The 23,467-nt window shown below is 41.4% G+C and overlaps 1 protein-coding gene across 9 annotated transcripts in view; it reads left to right on the top strand.

Moving 5' to 3' along the window:
- Positions 1-6,820: 6,820 nt before the first annotated feature.
- PLCB4 (phospholipase C beta 4) overlaps positions 6,821-23,467 on the top strand; it is a 199,046-nt gene continuing 182,399 nt past the window's right edge. For 5 of the 9 annotated variants that reach the window (XM_061364793.1, XM_061364785.1, XM_061364786.1 and 2 more), the window contains exon 1: positions 6,821-6,923. The gene's annotated coding sequence lies outside the window, so the exon portion shown is untranslated. Of the gene's footprint in view, positions 6,924-7,135; positions 7,156-8,781; positions 8,917-10,370; positions 10,576-23,467 lie in introns of those variants that run through there. The other 4 variants (XM_061364790.1, XM_061364788.1, XM_061364792.1 and 1 more) reach the window with 3 other exon arrangements.

The following is a 23,467-nucleotide window of genomic DNA, read 5'->3' as shown; positions in this document are numbered from 1 at the left end:
TGGTACTATTGCAGAAGTGTGACAAGCAGCAGCAGAATTGAAATATCAAGGCTATTCAGGCACTTTGCAGATGTGTCTTTCTGTTTATGCACTAACTCTATCCAGAATCATGGTCTGATTACACACACTGCTGCTTTCAAGGGACATCTCTGATGTTGAGGCAGTACGGGAAGCCCCTCGGTACTCTGCAAGCGCTAGGACCTGCATTGTACAAATGCATATGCAGACTCAGATGACATCTAAATGCTTAACTGCACTTTAGTGAGATCATGACATCATGTAACAGTTTCTCAAGGAACAGTCAAGAAATAAAATAATCTGAACCCAGGAAGGCATGTCTGTAGAAGGGGTGTACAGGGTAATGCTAAAGTTGAGCTACTTTTCCTAGAAAATCTAAAGGAAAATATAGACAAGAAGATTCATAAAACGTTTATATATGACTGGGAGGGATCTTCCACTGCAAAAGCTGTATCTCACAACCTGTGGTAAAAACCTAAAACCCACAAACTGAGGAGTCTCCAGACCTTACTGTTTACATTGAAGGGCTATGGCAAAAACTAATGTTAGAGAGCATATCTGAATTTCCCACTTAAATTTCTGGATGGTGAATTTACCTCTATTATTATAAGTTAATAACAAGTATGGGCGTTGAATTGATGGGACTGAAAACAGAGGACAGTCAACTGCTAAACTAAAAAATCACACAAGATGATGCATGGGTTGGATTGTTTTGTCTTCTTTTAGGGTTAAAGTCTTTCTTTAGACTGAAAAATCCTTGCTTTTTGCATTAATAATTACAGCTGAGTACTTCTGAGTGAGCGCAGATTTGTTACAAATGATTAATAAGATTTCCTATGTGATTTGCAGTGAGGAGGTTTTAAGTAGTCTGCTTGCCTTTCTGTGTATCAATTACAATACTGAATAGTGTTCCAGCCGTGCTTGTGTTGATACTCCTATGATTCACCTGCAGGCAATGCCAAACCCCTTTCAGCTCGCCTGACAAAAGTCAACTTGATTTGCACCACTGCAGGGACTGACCCAGTAACCAGAGAGGGGGGAGTACAAGCAGGTTTGAGTTCAGCAGGCAACTCAGTCTTATCAGCAGTGAGTAAATACAGGAAGGGAAAGACTGGAGGTCAAATGCACTCTCTTATACATGTCTGGGGTCAGTGAGGCTTTGCTCTCCTTAAGGCAATAATGAGAAATGATCTCTCAGAAGTGAGAAAGGAGCCCCAGGGCTACCTTGGGCTGTTGCCTCTAGCACATAGTAAAGTATGGCAGCAACACATGCTGCCCCTATTCAGGTCACAGCAGATGGGGACGGGAATGATGATGAAGGCCAGAGATCCTTGTCTCGCACACATAGAAGCTGACTGGCTCCTTGTCTGAAAGCCTTAATAGTACTGTGATATTTTGATACTGATGCTGGGTTTTTTTGGAAGGTGGAGATACTGGTGCCTTAAAAGATCCAAAAAGTATTGTTCAATGCTAAATTTAATTTCTTGTCATTAAACTGGGCAAAGAAACTCAACCCCTTTCTTCCCACGTCCAAAGGAAAACCACAATCTTATTAGTAGCATGGTCCTGAAAGCTCTGTTTTCCTCCCTGCTGCATTACCCAGTTTCTGAAGGAACTCTTCACCAGCCCTATGCTTCTGTCCTGCTGCATTCAGAAGACCTGGAGCACAAGCCTTAAGATAAACATATCCCAATAAAACATGGAAACTATTTAGTATCCTGAGTTGATTTACCATCACACTTTTGAGTAGTAATATTCTTTTTAATAAGAAAGACCTCAAAAATAATAATTGCAATGTCTGTCACTAATATTATATTGCAGGCAGAAGAAAAACACTGCCTTTGTTCCCACTCATTCCTATTACGTGTGTTTTTGTATGTGTTACTTCCTAAAAAGCCTATGAAGAAGCTATCATTCTTTCTGAAAGATTACCATAGATAATTTTATTTTATAATGAATCAAGGATTTGATGCTGGAAGAAATTTTGCTTGTCAAGAGAGCTGTTGTTTAACAACTTTTTAATAAGCTTTTTTAAATCAAAGCATTTGATGGGATACAGCTCTGCAACACAAAGATATCACAGCTGATACAAATGATTGGGACCAGAATCATCTGGAACATGACGGTATTTACAGGTGTGGAAAATAAACCATCTTGTGAAAATAAACTACTAAAACCAAAATAATGCTTCAAGAAGAAAAGCTCTTTCATTCTGTTGTGTCCTGCTTAACCAAAATATTTGCATAGCTGAGCATTTTGCAAGGGAGAGCTGGTAGAGACATCTACAGTTAAAACTGCCAAGACTTTCAGTATTTTGCCAAAATTTTAACTACCAGACTAAAATATTCCAAGCTTGCTGTCTGCCTCAAGCTGCAACAAAACGGTTCAGCAATGTGCACGAAAATAGTTAGGAAAAAACAAAAGTATTCTTAATCAAACTTCTTTGTCCCAGCCATTTTTTGGAAGTAGATGTGAAATTAATGGATGTCTGTTTCAGTCTGCAATTTGCTTCTTGAGTGACCACTGGATTGCTTTTCGTATTAGAGATGCTTGGATTTGGCTGCAATGTAAGACTTGGAAAATCACTGATATAAGTGCTATTGACTTTACTGAGACCAGTATTTTATCCATCAATATCAACTGCAGTACCATTACTGGCAGATGATAACACATGAGTAGAGCCTTTTGGCATTAGAAGCAGCAGTGAAGTCCTCCCTGGGGAGTGTGCACATGAAAAGCCATTTAGCTACATGCACTTGTAGGTATTGTATACAGCACTGAGCCCTGGTTAATAACCCATATCATGAGGAATATTATCTTGAGCATCACCCTAATACAGTTTCCAGTAAGCTCTGAGCACAGGCAGAGCAACCTGCCCCAAAAGCCTATGCGGATGTACTACCTCTGGCATAGGAAACTGTTCTTGTGCAGTTTGGATGACAGCAGGTAAGGACTGAAAAAGATGAGAAGTAGCCTGTTAAGCTTGCACATGTTAAAGACTGTGATGGAGAAAAGATGTCTTTCATTGCAAGCTCTAAAATGACATGTGTCACAGCCCCATAGTATCTATGTACATGAAGACCAAAATAAAAGCTGCAATATTTAATCAGATATTTTATGACAGTACTTGATTATGTACATGAAGCTTTCTTTTGTATTCCACATCAACATATTTAACTAGGAGCATCCAGGCTTAAAAGTAAAGAGATTAATGGTCCGACAAAGAGGTGGCACAGATCAGATGCTAGATCAACACGGGCTGTATCAGAGATTGTCTGACAGTGAGCTAATGGTACAGACCCACAGCTTCAACATTCTCACTGAATTTTGCATCTTCAGACTTCAAATACCGAGTTTCTACACCTAGTGCATACTTTCAATCCCTACATGTGCTGATGTTCAAGGAGAATTTTGCCTGAGACAACCTGGATATAAACCACTGAGAATAAACTCCTTTGTGCGGATATTCTGAGACACAGTGGGGTTGTGGTTGTAAAATGTCCTGCACTCTTGTATTAGATAAGAAATAAAAGCAAAAGTTCATGATACTTTACCAAACTTCCAATGTCTTTAGAAAAAAAATACCCTTTTTTATTGGAATATGCTGCAGACTGAGTTGTCTGAAGGCAGCTGTAGTTTTCTGCTGACACGATCAGGTGATGTGCAGCTCTACCTGTACCAGAGGCAACCTTTCAAATATACCAGCTTTCAGCTGATCACTTCAGAGGTTAGGATTTTTCTGCTATGTTTCCTGGGGCATTTTGTTTTCCACTGACACGAACTGTTGGCACTGTTCATCTTTTCCTATGTCTTTAAAAGTCACAAGGGTGAAATCATTAGCATACTTTTATATGTGCTATTTATACAGCTAGAACCAGCCAATGCTGGCCTGTACTGACAAACCACTCTTAATGACAGAAATGCTAGTATTTTGCAAGGAAAAGATTGAAGCAGTACAGCTGTATCTTGTCCACAAGACAGCAAGTCAACCTAACTGTAAAATCAGAGGTTCTCAGATTCACTCTTAACTCATCCCTAAGTGGCCAAGTCACACTGACTGCTTAAGCCAGGAGGAAGTCAGTAGAAAGACAAAGATGAAAATGCAGAAATCCGAGCGTGTAAACAGATGCACCACAGTGGAACTCACGACACAGAAATTAATCTCGATATGTGGGCCTGACCCTGCCACTTAGCTGTGTGGAGAGTTTCAGACCCTCCATATGGCCTTACTTTCTATGATTTTACACATCTTTCAGTGAGAAGCCCACTTGCTGTTAAAACTGACATTGTCAGTACCTCTAGTTTTCTTGCAGAGCCATGGTCCTGACAGCTGTTCCTTTGATGACTGCCCTTCTTTCAATGAGTAAGTCAGGTCAGAGAGCTGACATCGGAAAGGAAAAGACTGCAAAAGAACAAAGAAAGCTTTTTCTAAAGAAACTATAGTTCCACTAATTCTGAGATGCCTCTACTTGCCTGCATTTCATGCTGTTTCCCAAATATTTAAAAGTCCCTATGTTCAATAACTCTTCTAAGAACCACAAGAATGAAGATAAAAAGACCCCCAATTTTTACCCTGCAATAAAATCCCCTTGCACAAGCAAATAATCATGACCTATTGTCACATAGAAGCCTTTCTGGGGGAGAAGGAGATAAGAAATCACAGGAAAAAGACAGACAACATTACGGACCAGAATAACAGTGTCTGGGTTTACCACCACTGCCAGCTCTAGAGGTCTGAATGTAAACCACATAGGGATTCCTAGCGACAGTCCAGTACTGTTTGCTAGTGAGTAAGCTGTTATACCTCACTGGAATTTTTTATCACTACTTTTGTAATAACTTACTTAATTTACAAGCAGCCCAATGGCAAGAAGAAAGAAAAGGCAATGAAAAAGACATGGAGCACTTAATGTGTAAACCCACAAATGGATCAATTTCATTCATTTAGGAAAAAACCACTTTCTGGAATCACAAACAAACCCCTCTTCACCAGCACCCTGTCCATCTCACATTCAAGTAGATGTCCTCCATTTTTAATAGAGACAATCGCTGCTTCTCTATCCTGAGTGTTAATTCGATCCCTTTAGCACTGCCAGCACTACTGGCCTTCATCCAGCTCATGTGCTTCTCATGCAGGTTCCTTTGTTACGTCCCTCCCACACCTCCTTTGCACAATATACTCAGCCTGAGCCTTAGCTGCAGCCTTGCTCCCCTTCATGTATTTCTGAAGACCTACCTTCACCACCATGCCCATGAGGAATTTCTAATTGAGTAGACATAAGCAAATACAAACATCTGCTTAAGACAATACCTCAATTACAGAACCCCTCGGTCTGTAGGTCTGCCGTGTTGACAGGCTGTCCCTGAAACCATGCGTCATTGCTGCTGCTGTTCTCAGTCACCCCTTTGCTTACTCCTCCATGGCAGCTCCAGGAACATGGTGCCAGCTCTTGAAGGCAGTCAATTTTACCACATCCTGGTACAGCACTTGGCACCAGATGGGGAGGGGAGGTCTTTTTTCCAGGCCGCATTTTTACAGTTTACGGTATAGGATGTTCTATCACAAGCTCTGGCCGCTGCATTGCCAGATCAAGTAGTTTGTGGCAATGTTACCTTTATTGCAACTGCAGCAAAACCAGTTTAGATTTTCCTCCACTGCCTCCACAGCTCACCCTAGGTAACTTCTTCAGCTGTAACATGCTACCTCTCCTTACCCCTCAGTGCGGCCACCAGCTCTCGGTGCAAGTGTCCCTTCAGGGTGGCCAGGCCCCAGGCCCAGTGGCCCCAGTTCACTAATGAAGCCCAAGATGGTGGACAGGGAATCGTGCTTCTGCTCTTTGTTTTTGCAGGTGTTTTATGTTTTATCCTTGACACGGAGGAGAACACTCCTTGTAAAATTGCGAGGAGAGAGGGAGGACCGAGATCAGCCACATGATAGCGAACAGGGAGAAGCACAGGGCGTTCCATGGGCAACCCCTGGCAGCGCTTTCCAGCTGAGGAAGGGCTGCTCAGAGGAGCCTGGGAGAGGGAACCCTGCACTCCTGCCTGTGAGCGCTGCTTAGCTTGCTGCTCAGCGCTGAGCATTCGCTACATCTCACCTCACATAAACCTCAAGGAGTCCAACAGTCATTTTGACACAAAACCTGTGAGAGTTTGGCAACCCTCCAGCGGCCTCTGAAACACCTCTTCTTCAGCTGCGTGTTGCTGCGCTGAAGCCCTCAGGCCTGTTGAAACAGAGAGGGATTTCCTCCTCGCCCCTTCAGCCGCTCTTTAAATGCGTGTAGTAAATACAAGCACGCCGGTGCGGGCATCCCCACAGAACACCGCCCGCGCGGTGCTGTACTATGTGAGTGCATGCGGCCATGTGTAGAGCGGTGCGGTCCGTGTGTGTACATGCGGCTGTGCTGCGGAGCGGTTCGGTGCAGCCCCGCTGCTCCCGGGGCCGCGCAGGCGGAGCTCCGCGCCCGCGGCCCCGCCGCCCACTTGCCATGCGCTGCCCGCGGCCCTGCGCGGCGGGGGAAGGCGGGTGCCCGCGTCCGGTAGAGGCGGGGGGATCGCGGCGCGGCCCGGCCCGCCCAGCCCAGGCGACGGCTGAGGCGGCGGCAACGGCAGTGGAGGGGTTTCCCCCTTTCCTGCCGCGTTCCTCCGCGCTGCGGGGGTTGAGGCGGGCGCGGCGACGGGGCTGCCGGGGCGGGGGAGGAGAAGGGAGGGAGAGGAAGGAGGAGCTGGAGCCGCTGTGAGGCGGGCGGGTTGCTCTCACACAGGCAGACACACACAAGCAGAGTGTGCGGAGGAGGAAGGAGGAGGAGGAGGAGGTCGTCGCCTCGGCGCAGCCCCGGCACCCTGCGCAGCGCGGTGGGGCCGGCGGCGGCGCCCGCCCCTGCCTTCCCGCCTCGGCCGCTGAGGTAAGGCGCGCACGGCGACCGTTGTGGGCGACCGCTGTTGTTGTTGGGGGGGCTCCGGGTCCCGCTGGTAGCATCGCGCCCTTCACGGACCGGCCGCGGCTCTGCCCCTTCTCCCGGGCTCCCCGCGCTGTCACCTTGGGCTTCCCGCGCCGCCCCGGGGCAGCCGCCGAGCGGCTCTGCCGGCTCCGGCCCCCGGCCTCGGCGAACCGGCCTCAGCGGGGGTAGGCTACACGTATGTCTGTGTGTGTGTGAGAGAGGGTGTTCATATATATATATACACACACACACGTATATATGTATGTGTTTCATATATATGTGTGTGTGAGTGGTGATTGAGTTATTCTTCTCATCTTCACTGCCAGCCGTGCAGCTCGCTGTAGTTTCGGAGCGTATCCGGATTTTGTCAGTGCTGGGCAGTGTGACAAATGTTTCTGTGTAGTTTAAGTATAACTTTCTTGTGGTGTTTTTTTTTTTTTTTTTTTTTTTTTGTTCTTACTATTTCCTTGGAGAAAGGGGAAGCTCCTCTTGGAAGAGGTTTGTTCTCTCTCAGATGCATTGAAAGGTCTCTGGTGATGCAAGTGCTTGTGTTGCCTCTGTCTGTGTGGTACTCGTACAGGTCTCTTAAATCACTTGGTGTTAATTTTCAAAGCACGGTGCATACCCAGTGTTTCCATTTGGCCAGCAAGGCTATGCACTGTATTTGATGCATGACTTTGAATTATGTGCAGTCAGACACCTGTTACTTAATCCTGTTTATCCTTTCCAGTTACAGTTATCCAGCCTTGGTCCTCTTTTAGTATCTGAAAGTAAATGATGAATATCCCTTTTTGCTGGTATCTAGTAGACACCCAGGAATCTAATGCATTTGTGAGGTCTGTAATGTGTGTTTGTGAGGTAATACTTTGTCAAAGGGAGGTGATTTTGGAAAGTTATAGAATAATCTTCCTCTCTGGGGGAGTTTATCTAATGTTAAAGTGTCCGTGGGGATGCATCTGTAAGGAAGGTGGCAGTAAGGGCTACACAAAATCAACTATAAATCCTCAGTAAAATGTGCATCATGTTCTTTTCATAGGTAAACAATGTTCCTTTGTGTTTCCCAAACTTCACTTGATGTTGCACCGTGGAATTTTCAGTTTAATAACTGGACTTAATTGGGATCCTATAGAGAAAATGTCGCATTTCTGATTCCGCAGGAGGATGGAGCAGATTCTTTCGTAACACATTTGTGTTGGTGGTTGTACTCTGTAGTTGTCTTGAGCAGTTTCAGCAAGCTTATGATACTAGTTGCTTAAGGTTATTTTCTCTAACTTCTGAGAGTGCAATGTCGGCAGTAGTTGCAGGCTTTTTCTGGATCAAGGATACCTCATATGGCTGCATACCACAATAATTATTGTTATATGGAGCTGAGCAATTTGTATTATATGGAGACGGTTTCTAAATACGACTTGGGAGCACATTTATTCCTCTCTGCAGCTGATAACTTTGTGAAGTAATTAAAAATAAATTGCACATTTCGGGGGTGAGGATTCTCTTCCACAACTGTTAATAGCACTCTGCCTTCAAATGTCAGTTTTGACTCATCTCTTGATGATACCACTAAAGACCAGGTATTAATGTGAAAGTCAAACCTCTGGGGAAAATATAAGTGCAGGTAGCTGTCAAAATAAAATTTTAAGACTGATTTGATTGCTGGATGTGGATGCATACTTGTTAGAGCAACAATGCCTTGTATTTTATAGACACGCACCCACGCACAGGAGCTTTGTTCTAAAACAGTATTTTCTGTCATGAATTTATGCATAACCTACACTGTGCTTTTTCTTAGCATGCAGGGAAGAAAGAACCTTGAGAGGGAAGAGAGAAAGACCAAAGGGGGAGGAGAGAGCATTCATATCGATTTCCCTTACTGACAGGGGAAATACCTCTTTGTTACATGTTGCCCAGAACCACTGGTTGTGTTCTGCTCTCACCTTTTCTAAAATAAAGGAGAGTTGTTTGGGCTTGATATATGCTGCTGACTTCTGTCGCAGACTTCAGCCATTTGTTCTAGTAATATCTGGCTGTGATGATGGTCTTTGGGCTATACTGTGAGTCTGTCGGGTATTTATTACAGCTTTCTAGGGACTGGTGTCCTTATTTTCACCAGTTTTACATGTACTGTGATGAAAACTTGCAGGGGTATAACTTCCATCCTTACTGAGATGACTTCCTTCGTAATTTTAATTTTTAACATGTCATTTTTTGTGGTTTACTTGCATTGTTCAGTGGTTTTACTTCCCATGGTGTTTCCTTCCTGTTCGTAATTTGCTGAAAACTGCTGTCTGAAACTGAAGCTTTCATTAATATTTTCCTTAAAATAGAGTTAATCCCTTTTCCAGGAGAAAGGGACAGAGGAATACTTACCAGGATTTTAAAAATGAGAACAAAATCTTAACGCAGGCATCTTACCTAAGAGTGACTAGTTATGAACATCAATACCTCATTGATTTTGGAGATGGCAGAAAGCTGGTTTCCTCTGTAGTTTCAGTCATCTGTCCCATTAGATTTGGGGAATTGTTGTAAATTGGTTTAGAAGTGAAGTTTTCCAAATTGTAAAATCTCTGGTTGGTTGTAAGTGGAAATCATTATTAAAGGTTGCATAAGTGTTATTTGCAGGATGGCTAATCAGTAGCTTGGGCTTAGTTCCATTCCTTAATAAATAGATGCATTGTGCTACTTCAAAAATTGCAAAATTGATGGCTTGAATAGATTTATTAATTTTGCAAGATCTGTAATGCATCCAGTTTTGGGAATACTGTTTGATGTCTGCAGAAGTTGCACACAGTGGAGATCTTTGTGATCCAGACTGTTAATTCTTCAAAAGTTTCTTGATTATACTGTTTTGGATCTCTAACTCTTATGAAAGATGCATGCGTAACACTTACCACATCAAAATTACCTAAGTGCGTGCATCAAAGGCTCAGAAACATTTCCTTCAGTAGGGCTCTGTGAGAGCAGGCTTTGTGGTCCTCTTGCTCCTTCCGAAAAAGTGTGTGAGGATTTGACTTTGCCGTGTGATGTTTGGACTTTGTATTTCCAAAGATCTGACCTCTACAGGCATTGAATATAGGGGATGGCAATGGTATAAATACTGTGCTTTAGCATAAAGCCAGCCTGCTTTGCTTATGTTCTTGCCTTGTGAGCACAAAGCTATGAAAATCTGTCTTGTTGGTCCTCACCCATCTTCTTATGGTAGTGGTTTCTGGAAGTTTTGTATATGATTTGTGAAACTGCGAAAGGCGGCAGATTCCTAGCCATTCATTAAGTGATTAATTATGCCTAGTAACTTCCATGTTCCAGAAAGACATGCTGATGTATCTCGAGTACCTGTAACAGGACACCACAACATGGGGAATAGTATTAGAATAGCCCTTTTGCAGCTGTCCTCACAGTGCTGACTCTGGGACTCTCTGGTTTTCAGGACAAGATGCTCCCAAGCGGCTGATGTGAGGCACAGAAATAGATGGTGCAGCACAATTCTGGCTTTCGAGATTCCTCTCTGACAGACTTCTGGATGAGGAGTTGTTGACCTTTTTCCCTGTGAGGTTGTCGTTGCTGGGATCTTGGAGAAAAATCACTAATTACATCCCTCCTTTTTAAGAAGCTTATATAGGTTAGTGAAGCGCTGTGGTTTCTTTGTCAGTTTGTGTTGTAGGTATCATTCACTGAATGATGAACTTGTTAAAGCTCTACCTGCACAACAAGCAAAAGAATCTTGATTTATTTTTTTTTTTTTAACAAGAATGAAACAAAACTATTTCTTTCTCCTCAAGAGCCCAGCCTCACTGTTCTCTTTACCTTGTTAACTAGGCTTGGGTGAGTGGTATTTATGAATGGTTGTAATGTCCTTGTTTCACCTCTGGAGTTTTAAGAAGCACTGCTCAGTCTTCCTGTGGGGGGAACATGTTTCTGGGAAGCAGTGCAAGTGTCACTGAAAAGTTGGGTTGCCTTACTGTGGTGTACCTGCTGATGAAAAGGGAGAAACACAAAGTCACCAGCTTTCAAGGCCATGTGCCTTTTTCTTGGTTTTAGGTTTCTGTGACAGGTTGGGGCTATTTGATCTCCTTTTGGCTTCCCGTTCTTTTCCATTGCTAGTTAATGGTGTTGAGCTTGGTCTTGATCCTGTCCCTCCAAAGGCTAAGAACTGGTCATGGAACAGAAAGTATAGATGACAAAGACCATATATAGGGTATGGAGCAGTCTTGTTTGTATTCCCCTATTTCATGACCAACTCATTACATGAGTAGGTGAATCCATAATCTGTCTTCCTGCAACAGCTACTTGTTCTCTGATAGAAAATCTATTCTGGAACCAGTAAGTGCTCCTAGTTCCTGATGTTGTCTCTTATCTTTATAATATCACATGGTCAAAACCAGTTAAGTAGGTGCGTAGCAGCTGTTATACATCTGAAGTTAGGGCCATTTAATATGGAAGCTGTTTTTGTGACTGTTCAGATTGAATACATTGTTCCATTGTTCTCTTCAGATGTTGTGCTGGTAGATCATTTACTTGAAAAGCTTGAATCTAGGCCGCGTGTTTGTAATCTGGTGTTTTTGTGTGTAATATCATCTAAAAATAAGGAGATTAAAAATTTACAGGTGTTGTCCACCTATCAAATAGTTACATAAAAGCACTTTATACCTGCAGTTGGTCTAGCCATATCCCGTCTGAGAGAGAATTACAGTCAACTTCAGATATGTTTGTGCGTTTTGGTAAGGAGGAAATGGGTATGAAAAAGGTATTAAAAAGCAGGCTATTTATCTTGAAGCTATAGATAAATTTCCTTTTCTAACGATTTCTGTATTCAACTGGAGCACATAATACTCTTGCAGACAGGAAGCAATCAGTCAGAAGGTTAGTGACTAATAAAGGGGGCAAAAAGAATAAGGACTTGAAAGGTTAATAAGAGGTATCTCCTGGATTTCAATGATCTCAGGTTTCCAGGATCCTGTGAACAGTGAGATGTTGTGTAAAATAATGAGTAATAAGGAAGCTCTAGGAGATGTAAGCTATAGCTTTGAACAGGATAGGTTGGATGAAGTAGCTTCTTGTAACAAAGTGGTGATTTTACCTCCTCAGTCTTTTAGGTCATTCCAAAGCTTTATGGGGTTTTCTATTCCTGTTTTCCTCCTTCTTGAGCATACTTATTTCCCGTGCCTGAAATTGTCATTTCTCTCACTTTTCCTCTTTGGTTTTCCTTCCTAAGCTTGTGGAGACATTAATTATTGATGCTGCTGTATGTGCTGTACTTGTTGCATACACAGATCTTCTCTACTCTCCTCTTAGCTGAGGCTGTGTACTAGGTACAGGATGCTTGCCTCTGTCTCTGGTGTTAGACATCTGGGCTGCAGCTGCCAAAAGAGAACAGGGACAAAAGGAACTGATAGCTGTAGCAAGAGCCTATTTGTTTTGAAATAAACAAATTAGGATAGAAGTACGTAAAAAAACCCACTAAACAACAAAAAAACCCCACACAAAACACGACCAAAAACCAGAGCCCCAAACAATTTTGAGTATTGATACCTTTATGCAAGTTGCTTTTTTTTTTAAATGTAGATATGATGGTAATTATGCGTTACTCTTAATTCTTCAAGAATTCCAAACAGAAAAGAGGGTGGAAATGGAGGATGAATGCCTTATCGGGAAGTAGAAAATAGAGCCATGGGGTAGTTACCCTGCCTGGGCTAACATGGTTTATTGAAGCAGACAGAAATTGGTATTATGTTTTCTATGAAGGACTGTGTTCAGGGGAGGTAAAGCACTTTCGAAGAAGGAGGGGGGAGATGGGGTGAGAGGCTTATGAATTTGCAGCAGGTTTGTTTGCGGAGATGACAGTGAGGCATAACTGTTAAAGCAGAGGTTGAATGGCACAGTGGGGTGATTAAATGGACTGTTTATTGCTCCTAAACCTTGACTGGAAGGCAGATAGAGGCTGTTGGATGATTTGATGTGTTGGTTTGTTGTTTGAGTGTTTTTTCGATCTTGAGGATTAGTGCAGATTAATTGGGTGCTCTGGTGGATTCGGAGAGCTGTACTGCGTGTCTGACATCAGCAAAGAACAGACTGAGTAATTATTGCTTTCTGCTCTTTCAGTCTGTGTTACATGTGTACTGCTTCCCTAGCAAAATATGCTTAGGAGTAATTGTCGTACATTAAATAACAAGGGAAGATGGAATGTGATTGCAGGTATATCAGAGCAGATTGCAAATTAGGTGCTGCAGTCTGGCATAAAAGCTGTTAGTTGCAGGTAACATGAATACTTCGGTCCTGCTGCTCGGCTTCTAATTTTCACATTGGAAATCTGTATCTGTGTGTGCTGCCAGTGCAGGGAAGCTCTTGGAAATTCCCCTCAGCGTGTCTGCCATCCCTCACATGATGTGCTTATCTGCTTTGATTGGAGAATTCCCAGGCTGAAGCAGAAGGTGGGGGTTTCTGGAGGCACGGAGGGAGAAGAGAGGAGGGGGGAGATGGGACCTGGGAGAATAATTGAGGGCTCAAATAGGTCAGTCTGAGTACAGAGGAGATTCAGCTGCTGCTCGTGTGCAGGGGGATTGTTGGTGGTAGCATGTTCTTCCAGGCACAACAGCTGGGGCTGTGAGACCCTGGCAAGCTTTTCTGCTTGCTCTAAGGCTGTACATCTGCATTTACCCTGGGAAAGGACTGTTGGTCCTGAAATCTCTCTGCTGCAACTGAACTGATTACAATGATTTTTTTTATTTTCCAAATCCTTCAAATATGGCAATATCTAGCAGAGTCTGGCTGTGTTTTTGCTGATGCTCTGGTTTTCAGCTATGAAATACATAATGGCTTGTTGTTGACCTGTAACTATAGCAGGTGGCAGGGAGGAGAAATAATTTCTAAGAAGACCTTGGCCCAGGTCAGAGCAAAACAAGACACAGTTTTTAGTTGCACAGGTAGCTGCTCCCCTGCTTTCATATGTCATTGGTATAATTTTGCTAACCTCAGGCAGACCCTTGTCTACTTGGGTGCATCCTAGAGCATTATGTATATTTAGCCCTGTGTTTTTTTTTTTATTCTTTTTACTTTTGTTATTTTTTTTGTCCTGACTGAGGAAATCCTGGAATCTGGCTGTTAAGATGTTAAAACCATCTATTGAATTGATCTGAAATTACATGAAAAGATAGACAGGTAGATCTTCAGGTAATTTTGAATCACCATTGAATGATATGATTAACTGTTTTCCATGATCTGGGTGCTGAACAATGTGGCAATTAAGGCATTTGGGAACTGGAAAGCAGATTCTGGAAGTCACAGAAATGTCACAGGTAGAAATGGCAGAGGGAATTACATTGCTGTGTTCACTGTTACATTATAGAGCTGCAAGAAGTTGGCTTCATCCAGCGTAAGTGTGCGCTGTTTAATGTGTGTGTCTTCATACAAGACAATGTCTTACAGTTAATTTAGTCTTTGCAGGAGGTAATGAAAGTCTTTGCACTGCCCTTATGGGAGGGAACACCATCTCTTCCCATGTTGAATTAATGAAGACTGACACCTTGGAAGAAGCATATGATACTTGACTTAGAGTTTAAAAGTTTGTGTAGTGATGGTGAGCTTGGTAACCAGTACTAATGCTTTTGTGAATGGGTGTATGGATTGTGTGCATAGGCCTGAGTACCCCAAATGTCTCTCGTGCCACCTTAGTTGTTAATTACCTTCGTACTGAAAGAGAGGTGACGATGACTTAGTTTTCTGGGTTGAGCAGGTAGTAAAGATGTAGAGATGCTTAGATGAGTCTGTCTGGTACATTTTGCTTTTATCTCTCTAGAGAACTGTGTGATCATTACTATGGAGAAATGTTGAGTGTTCCTCCTGTATGTTTTTCTTTGGTTCATATGGAAGGTATAATCTTCATTTTGACTAGTCTGGTTGAGATCATGTAGAAGAATTTGCATTAATGAAGTCTGCACTGCAGAACTGTAGTCTCTGTGTGGCTAGAGGAATCACAGCTCACTTAGACCTTTATCTGGTAGTCCAGATCTCATATAGAAACTTTATCACCATTTTCCCTGCTGTTTCTTCATTTTCAATGCTGATGCTTTCACTGAATTGCAGACTTGGAAAAAAGAAATTGTGTTGGGTTTTGGCTACAGTGACAATCTACTGGTTGATTTATTCAGTTTTTTTCCCTAGGTTTGCTGGGTTTTGTTGTTTTCAAAGACAGATAAATGGTGCTCTCCAAGTTTTGCGCAGCTCCTGTGTGTTAGTTTCTAACAGCTTTCCTGTGGTGAAGTAAAAGCCTTGTGTAACTGTCATAGTTTAAACCCAGTCAGGCACTGCTGAACCCACGACAGTAACCTAAACGCAATTCCAGATGTGGTGAGATCACAAGTATATTCTTGCAGTATTTTTTTTGCTATACAAACACATGTATTTTGTAAATGCTTTTTGTATTTTAGGGTGAAAGCAATACTGGCATGAGCAGCTGTGAATTGGTGTGGGCTATTTCTGGAAGAAAAAAGAGCTTTATTGCTAGGTTGTTGGGTTTTTTTGTGTGTTTTTTTTTTTTATAATGATCTTTGACGCTTCAATTTCCAAAAGTAACTCAACTGAATCAATCTGTCAAGAAATACATGCTCTGATTTATATATCTTTGATTTAATTATGCTCAGTTAAATAAACAGTGCTCTGTAATCTTCACTGATCTCATCCTGCTTTCATTTCTAATTTATCCTTGAAAAGACACTGCTCACTTTAAATTTAGTACAACCACCTCCCCTCCCCACAGTAGAGCAAATGAAGACGAATGCTGTGCAAAAAAGATACAATCGCACCTCTAAGGTATTTGATATGTTAAAAACATCTATTGAATTGATCTGAAATTACATGGAAAGATAGACAGGTAGATCTTCAGGTAATTTTAAATCACCATTGAATGATATGATTAACTGTTTTCCGTGATCTGGGTGCTGAGCAATGTGGCGATTAAGGCATTTGGGAACTGGAAAGCATATTCTGGAAGTCACAGATATGTCACAGGTAGAAATGGCAGAGGGAATTACATTGCTGTATTCACTGTTACATTATAGAGCTGCAAGAAGTTGGCTTCATCCAGTGTAATTTAGTGTCAGAATGTTTGCTGTGTGTTCTCGTTCTCTCATTTATTTTTTTTAATGGAATTGTTTTCTTTACAGAACACAGTCTTAGTACAACAAAGTATGAGAGATTTTCCAGTCGTATAGAATTCCATTAGCCTTTTTGTGGCCTTAGTTTTTGAATTATTTAATATATTCTATTCCCTTAATGAAGGCTGCTGGTATCTAAAAGAATAGCCCCTAAAAGAATAACCCCGAACTTTAGCAGCTTTCAAATACTCATGGAGACCTTCATAAGTAATTTGACATTTCAGCCAATACTTGGATTGGATCTGAAAGATCTGTGGAAGTATTTCTTCAAAGGACTAGAAGTAGTAACTATCAGAGTACAGTGTTGGTTTTAAGAGCTCTAAAACTATATACCTAAAAGATATAAAACTGTAGAGCTGTGGTATTTATTAGGTGGGGTACATCTCATTCTTAAAAAGTAATTGGTAATTTAAGTGATTGCTTTTCTGGTAATATTGCTTAGTTTCATAAACCATGGAATCCCTCAGTTGCTCAGCATTTCAAGTAAAAAGTAGGTGTTTCTGTATACGTGAAGTACAGATTTCTGGCTGTCTTTGCAGAAGCCGAAGTAGGGGTAATACTTCTCCATTTACTTTAAACCACGTAAAGGTATTCTTAAAAATGACTGAAAGTGGACAGTCCTTTTCTCTTTCCATCTCTTCGTGCTATCATCACATCTTGGGTTTTAGAAGCTAAAGAATATGGTTTTTAAAGGCTTTGGCAGGTTTTGCATAGCTAGGCAGTCTTCAGTCCCACTGGTAATTAGCATATCTCTTCATGACTGAAAACATGATTTTAACAGAAGTTGGCTCCTCATGGTCAGGAATGTCTGTTGACAAAGTGTAGGAGTTACAATCATGTAACCCAAATTACTTTGGAACCTTGTTAACAAGTTACCTTGTATTCAAGTCAAAATCACCGGGTGCCCCCTCTGAGGTGCCTTTTGGGAGATACTTGGAATTTATCTGTTATTCATTAGTGTAATACTGTTGCAACTGGGTTTATGCATCTGTGGTTTTATTACAGAAGGCTTATAGGCCTAAATTATGTGTGCTCACTTACTGGTCTATTCCTTTGATTTTTTAGAAAGGAAAATAATAGTAGAAGTTACTGTGTGAGGAGTACATCACTAGAGATGTGGTTTGTTCTGCTCTCAGTGCAGCTCATTCTGAGCAAACCCCATGAGATAAGGATTGGCAAGATGGAGTTCTTCAAAGAACTGATGAGAAAAAAAGGGAAGTTTATGTACCCTGCTTATTTCTTCCTTGCATCTTTCATGCTTGTTTGGGCTTGATATGGTAAATAGCTCTGTGTATTATATCAGCTCTGCTGCTAGTATTACTTTCCTATTTGGGCCATATTTTATCCTTGCAAAAGTTAGAGCAAGTCGCTTTTTCCCTTTCTTGTGTCTTTCCTTCTTTAGCAAGAGGTAGGGAAAGGGAAGCGTATGCCCACAAAGCTGTCTTGAGATGCAGGTGCTCCTGACTAGCACTGGGCTGATACGTACTTGCTAAAAATGCTCCTTTTCAGAAAAAACAGCCCTTATTCTGTGAGATCAGATGTCAAAGACTGCACTTTCTCAGGATGGAGAGAAATTGCTGGAATTATAGAAGGTTGCATTGAGACTGATCCGATTTCTTCAAAACCAATTTTTAGATCAGCTTCAGCAGAGGAAGGAGTGTCTGTTAGAGCACATTGGATCCTGTAGTAGGTGTGGTAGTGTTACTGGGTTAGAATCCAGAACCTTTTGCGACATAGGAGGGATAGAGGCCCAGCCTGAAAGGTTTTGTCTTTGCTGTTTGGTACGGGTTTAGTAATTCCACCATGTAGTCATTCCTTCCTCCCTGTGTCTTTTGGACATAGGCATATCTGGCTGTAGTGGACTTTTAAAATGAATTTCTCTCTTCTAAACTGGGATTTTGGTTAAATACAGTAAGACACATACACATCACCCCCACTGTTCTGATTATGGTATTTTTTCAATGCTTATCTTAAATGTCAGTATAATGCCCAACACGAAGGCTTATTGTCTTGTGAACAGTGGGAGACACGACAGCCTTCAGCAGCATGCATCAGAACAATGTGCACACTTCCAGCTTTGCCCTTAAAGTATGAACTGAAGTACATTCCTGTATTGACATTTACATTGTGCTGTTAGGTAGGTTTGGTATGATCCCTTAAGGATTCTTTCTTCATGTTCTAAATTGCAAGGTTTCTGGGGCAGGAACTATCCTTGCATTATTTATTTTATGGCATTTATTGTAGTGCAGCCTTTATTTATTTTTTTTAACCTGATTGGTGCTTAGTCACTGATACCTCAGATGAGAGAATACGCTGCAACGTAGTGTTTTTAATTAGAATACATATACACTACTCTTTTATGTAAGTTAAAGAGAAACAGCATCCTTGTTCAGTTCAACGTGCTGAAATGTCTAAAGGTATAAACCAGCTTTCAGACAATTTCATATCGTTTTATATTCCAGTTGTTGAGACCTTTTTAAGTGTTGTAAGGGTTTCACGGAAGCCTGCAGCATATGTGTTAGCAACAGAGATTCTGGTAAATTACTTCTTGACCTTGACTTGCAAATGAAAATGTAGCAAATCAGGGACATGGACATATACTGTACCAGGACAGTCTGCCAGGAGTGCAGCTTCATGTATGCAGCAGGCATTGCTCATACTGCTTAGATTGACATGTCATGCAGTATTAGAGGCCATTGTGTTTTAATACCTTTGTTATGGAAGAGATCCAGTTTTGATTTATAGCCCAGCAGTAGCCAAGTTCTATTCTTTTCATGTTTAGAAGTATAATCTGATATAGGATATTTCTCAAGCAGTCTTTCTGCATATAATATTTGACAGTAGTCTTCCAGCAGAAATGTAAATTTGCTTCTTATTGTTATTTCTAGGTATGAGGATTCCCTGTGTAAATCTTTAAGTAGCAGCATAACTCAGAAGTGCCTTTTTTTGGCAACTGTATGGGGATAGTCTGAATCAGCAAAGCTTGCTTAAAGAGACACTCAAGTCAGAAACATCTATATATTAAAAAAGTACTTCTTGAAATGAACTGGGGTAGCTGCAGGCATCAGGCCTATCACTGAACATCTGTGTCAGTTTAGAAACTAATGTATATGGGTTGTGTTGTTTCTGTCTCCTCCCTCTTTTAGTTCTGTGAAAGGCAATAAAGAACAAACCCCGAACAAGCTCCACTGTATAGTTGGATGAGAAAACAAATAGAAGAGACTGGGCAGAAACTGGACTCTAATATACAAAGCATAGATCTAGAAAGATGTTTCAGCTATGCTAAAAATTATATGACACTTTGCAGTCTTACAGCACTTGGTGATCTAATAGTCATTCTGAAATCTTTTTTTAGGCATTGTACATACTTGTTAAAAATGCTTCTTCCCCCAAAGAATTTATAACACCACTATTGGAGGAGTCTAGAGCTGAACACCATTTTTAGTACACAGGCAACAGAACGTAAGTGTGAAACAATTCTAACTACATGTGGTAAAGATCAACCTAAAAATGTAAGCTTCATGTTTTAATAGTTTTTGATCAAGTGGCACTTTAAAAGTTACTGACTTAGCTTTGAAGTGTAAATTTTTACGTTGGACAAGCCAGCACAGACTGGTACTGGCTACCATCAGAAGAGATTTGCTTCCATAGAGCCTGCAGCATCAGGCCCAGGGTATTTGCAGAATGAGTCTTTGAAAACCTCTGTTGTAGATGTGTAATGCTTTGATCTTTTTACTAACCAAATAAAGAATTCAACTGATCTCTCCTTTTTTCTTTTTCCTTTGGGACAAACCAGTGGACAGGACATCTTGTTTGCCATATCAGATTCTGCCCCAAGGAACTGCATCAGTTTTAAAAGAGAGGCATTGTACTTGCAGCTTAATGTTTAAACTCGGTGTCAAAACGCTACAGCAGAATAATGCAAACCGATAATGGAAATGGTTTCCTTGGGTGGATTTCAACTCCTGTGCTGGTATCTGGTAGAATGTATTTACTTTCTTGCATTGAATTACCATGCTATTTCCATCACAATAATGCCTCTTTTAGCTAGCTGGTTGCAGCCAGATTCAGAGATAGTAATCAAAATTGTTTTGAAATATATCTGTTTATTACAGTGTAAATTTTGCTTTTATGCTTTATATTATTCAGTGACTAAACATGTTTACTTTGAATGGGGTATGTGTTCTGGTTGGGTAGCGGCAGAATGAAAGTGTGTTTAAGCCAGTTGTAATTTAATTTCAGCTCTGTACATTTTCTTGAGACAAGGGAAGCTGCTGGCATTTAGGCCATGCAGTGCATTATGAAGTGACTACCAGTCAGATTCTCCTATAAAGTGGAAACAAATTGGAAAGCAGAGTGGCAAAGAGGAAGAGAGATTTGTATGAATTAAATCTGTGGCCTGCGGTTTGCTGTCCTCTGTTGCTTTTGTTGATAATGTCTGCCTATGTAAACTTCTTCCCACCGCTTTCTTCTTGAACTTGCAGCAAAGCAGCTTTGTGTGGTGTAACATCTGCTAGCATAAAAATGGTTGTAAATATACTGCTGCATCTTCACCATGCAGCTCAACAGGAAGGAAAGAAGGGATGGAAAGGAGTGCTCTCTAGAAGCACAGATGGCTTTAGTAATTAATAACATTTTGTAAAATAGCTTTTTTTTTAATTATTTTAAAGACATAATGTAATATGATTGCCCAAAAAGGGATGGTATGAAAAAGATGCATCTATTTGTTACATTTTGAAGAGTTTGATGCGTGAAACTTTCCTGGAGGAGCATACCTAATCAGCTGTGTACTCTCCCATGTGTTATGGGACAAAGAGGTTGGGATGAAGTGGTATGCCCATTCTGCATTATTTTGCTCTGTGTAGTGTATCTTGTGTCATAACTGATGTGTAATTATCTTAGTAAATATTCAAGGGGAAAAATAAAGCTGCTTAATCCCTTTTTCTTGCTGTTACGGGATATTGGGATAATAAAAGCATAGATCAGAACATGCTGCCTTGGAGTTGAATGGCAAGCAGCAAACTCCCACTTTCTGGAAGGTGGGGTACATGCACAAAAGGCTGAGCTGCAGTAGGATTTCTGTGATGACTCTCAGCTTTCCCTAGAGACCTGAGATGACTATGTTATATTTACATTAGTGATGTAAAGTGCTGGCATCTGGTAGCTTGTGGGCCTGAAAGGGGTATCCGTCCTCTTCCCATCTTTTCACCTGATGCATATGTTTGAGACCAGGTTGGACAGAGCTTTGGGTGACATGATCTAGTGTGAGGTGTCCCTGCCCATGGTAGGTGGGTTGGAACTAGATGATCTTGAGGTCCCTTCCAACCTAAACTAGTCTAAGATTCTGTGTTCCCCAGAGCCTGCGTTGACTGCCCTGGCTGCGTATTGGAGTCTAGGATTGCCCCTTCATTTCTGTTTTGTTTGGATTGTGGTGAGACACCTCTTGGTAGGAGTGTGGTTTTTAATGAGCTTAATTTCATTGGCCCAAGCAGAGTAAAAGCATTTACCCATAATTGACCTGGATTCTTTGTAATGCTGTAAATGAAGTCTTGGATTGTTAATGTCTTTATCAGCAGTGAGTAATTTCATAGATTTAAAACCTCTTAAACTGCAGCACAATAAATTTAGTTCTAGAGAATTACTAAAGGTGACTGTAAAAATAGAATGCCTTTTTAATATTTTCTCCCTAAAAAGTTCGCCATACTAAACCACAGGTAAGATACCTTCAGGAGCTTTAGGATAGTAACAGTGGTTACATCCAAAATGCCCTCAAATTCTGTGAGTCCAATGGCAGATCATGTTTCTTAGGCCTGTTACAGTTTCATGCTGCTCAAAGTTTGTGGTAGCTTTCTTGTGCAAACACTGCTGCTGTTTATTGCTTGGTATAAATTATGTGGTTTTATCATATAAATTTTCTCACTGTAGAGAAAAAGTCTGAGATGTTGTAATTTACAAACAATTTTGGAGGGTGTACTTAACTGTTACCAAGTTATACCTTTCCTAAAGTAGGATTTCTGGACTACAAATTGTTGGGAGTCTGGAAATAGTCTGCCCGATTCAGGAATTCAGTGTGCTGAATCTTGCTCAGCAAACACCAGGAAGTACTTTCACTTTTCAGTTTAGCTTTATGCATCCTGGTCTGAGTGGAGAACTGTCTTGACTCAAGACTGTATGGCTGGAGTCAGATGCAGGTCTAGTAGTTAACGGTGTATTATGTGTGGCACCAGCAGCAGCTAGTATGCTTTTGTTTTTTGTCTGACTTAATTCAAAGAAGTTAAATGCAACATTCCTTAATAAAACCATATGTGGTTTATGGATACGATTTCCATCATGGTATTCCTCTGGCAGAAATGGATGAAATGTTGTTTTATTGCTTGATTTATATTTTTTTTACTGTTTCTGAAGTTACTGACCAATAATTGTGTTTGTGTATTTAGCTGCTGCTTCTGTCTGTGCCCATGAATCCTGCTGTCAAGTTTTCATTTACTTGGGATAGACAGCCATCTGCCCCTGTAGTCAGTGCCATCCAGAGCACTGTTGGTGCAGAGAAGATGCAGTACTAGCTGGTAGCTAAAGAGGCTGCTGATCTTGTGGATTAGTATGTGAAATGTTCCAGAAAGATATGCCAGAGGCTCAAATTATGTAATGCTTTGAACAGGAAGCCACGAATTGTGTGTAGTGTGTCACCAGCAACAGACTGTCCCTGGCAAGGCTCCACTCCAGGAAGGAGCTGAGGTTTCTCAAAGGCTTCAGATGAGAATGAATGATGTGACAGCGTGGCCCTTGCTAGAACAGCTTGCCCCATGGAAGGCAGGAGCTGGCAGTCTTGCTGCGTGCTGGTAGGAGGCAGCGTGCTGACAAAATGTTGTTCTGGTAAGTGTGGTTTCCTGCCCACAAGTGTGCACCAGCTGGTACCATCTTAGCAAAGACGATAGTGTTAGGGTGAGAGTAACTTCTTTCAGGTGTTTTTGGTTTGTGTGGTGGTTTTGTGGGCTTTTGGGTTGGTTTGTGGGGATTCCCCCCCCTTCCACCAAGATCCTGAAAAAGATTTCCGACTCAAGAAAGGATCTTGCTTAGAAACTATGTGTCCAGGATGCTGTATATGGAATTTAGGTCTGAAAAATGTAAAAAAAAAAAGGTCTAAAAATAACAAATAGATAAACTGTGGTTGATGTTCCTTTTTGGCACAAAACGAGTGAAGATTTGATAGGTAATGACCGTTTCAGGATGTATTGATGGCCTAAAATTGTCATGTGCAAATTGAGATTCTAATGGTCTTTTCTAAATTGGGTGCTTTGTACTTCACTTTTAATTAGGATCATGCAAAAGGTCTTTATAAGAATTCTGAAGTTTTGGTCTCCC

The sequence above is a fragment of the Neopsephotus bourkii genome, unplaced genomic scaffold (genome assembly GCF_033783945.1).
Source record: "Neopsephotus bourkii isolate Nb327-2 ecotype Australia unplaced genomic scaffold, CSIRO-AGI_Nbou_v1 NB_1250, whole genome shotgun sequence".
NCBI lineage: Eukaryota > Metazoa > Chordata > Aves > Psittaciformes > Psittacidae > Neopsephotus > Neopsephotus bourkii.
This window is presented reverse-complemented; position numbering and strand designations above follow the sequence as displayed.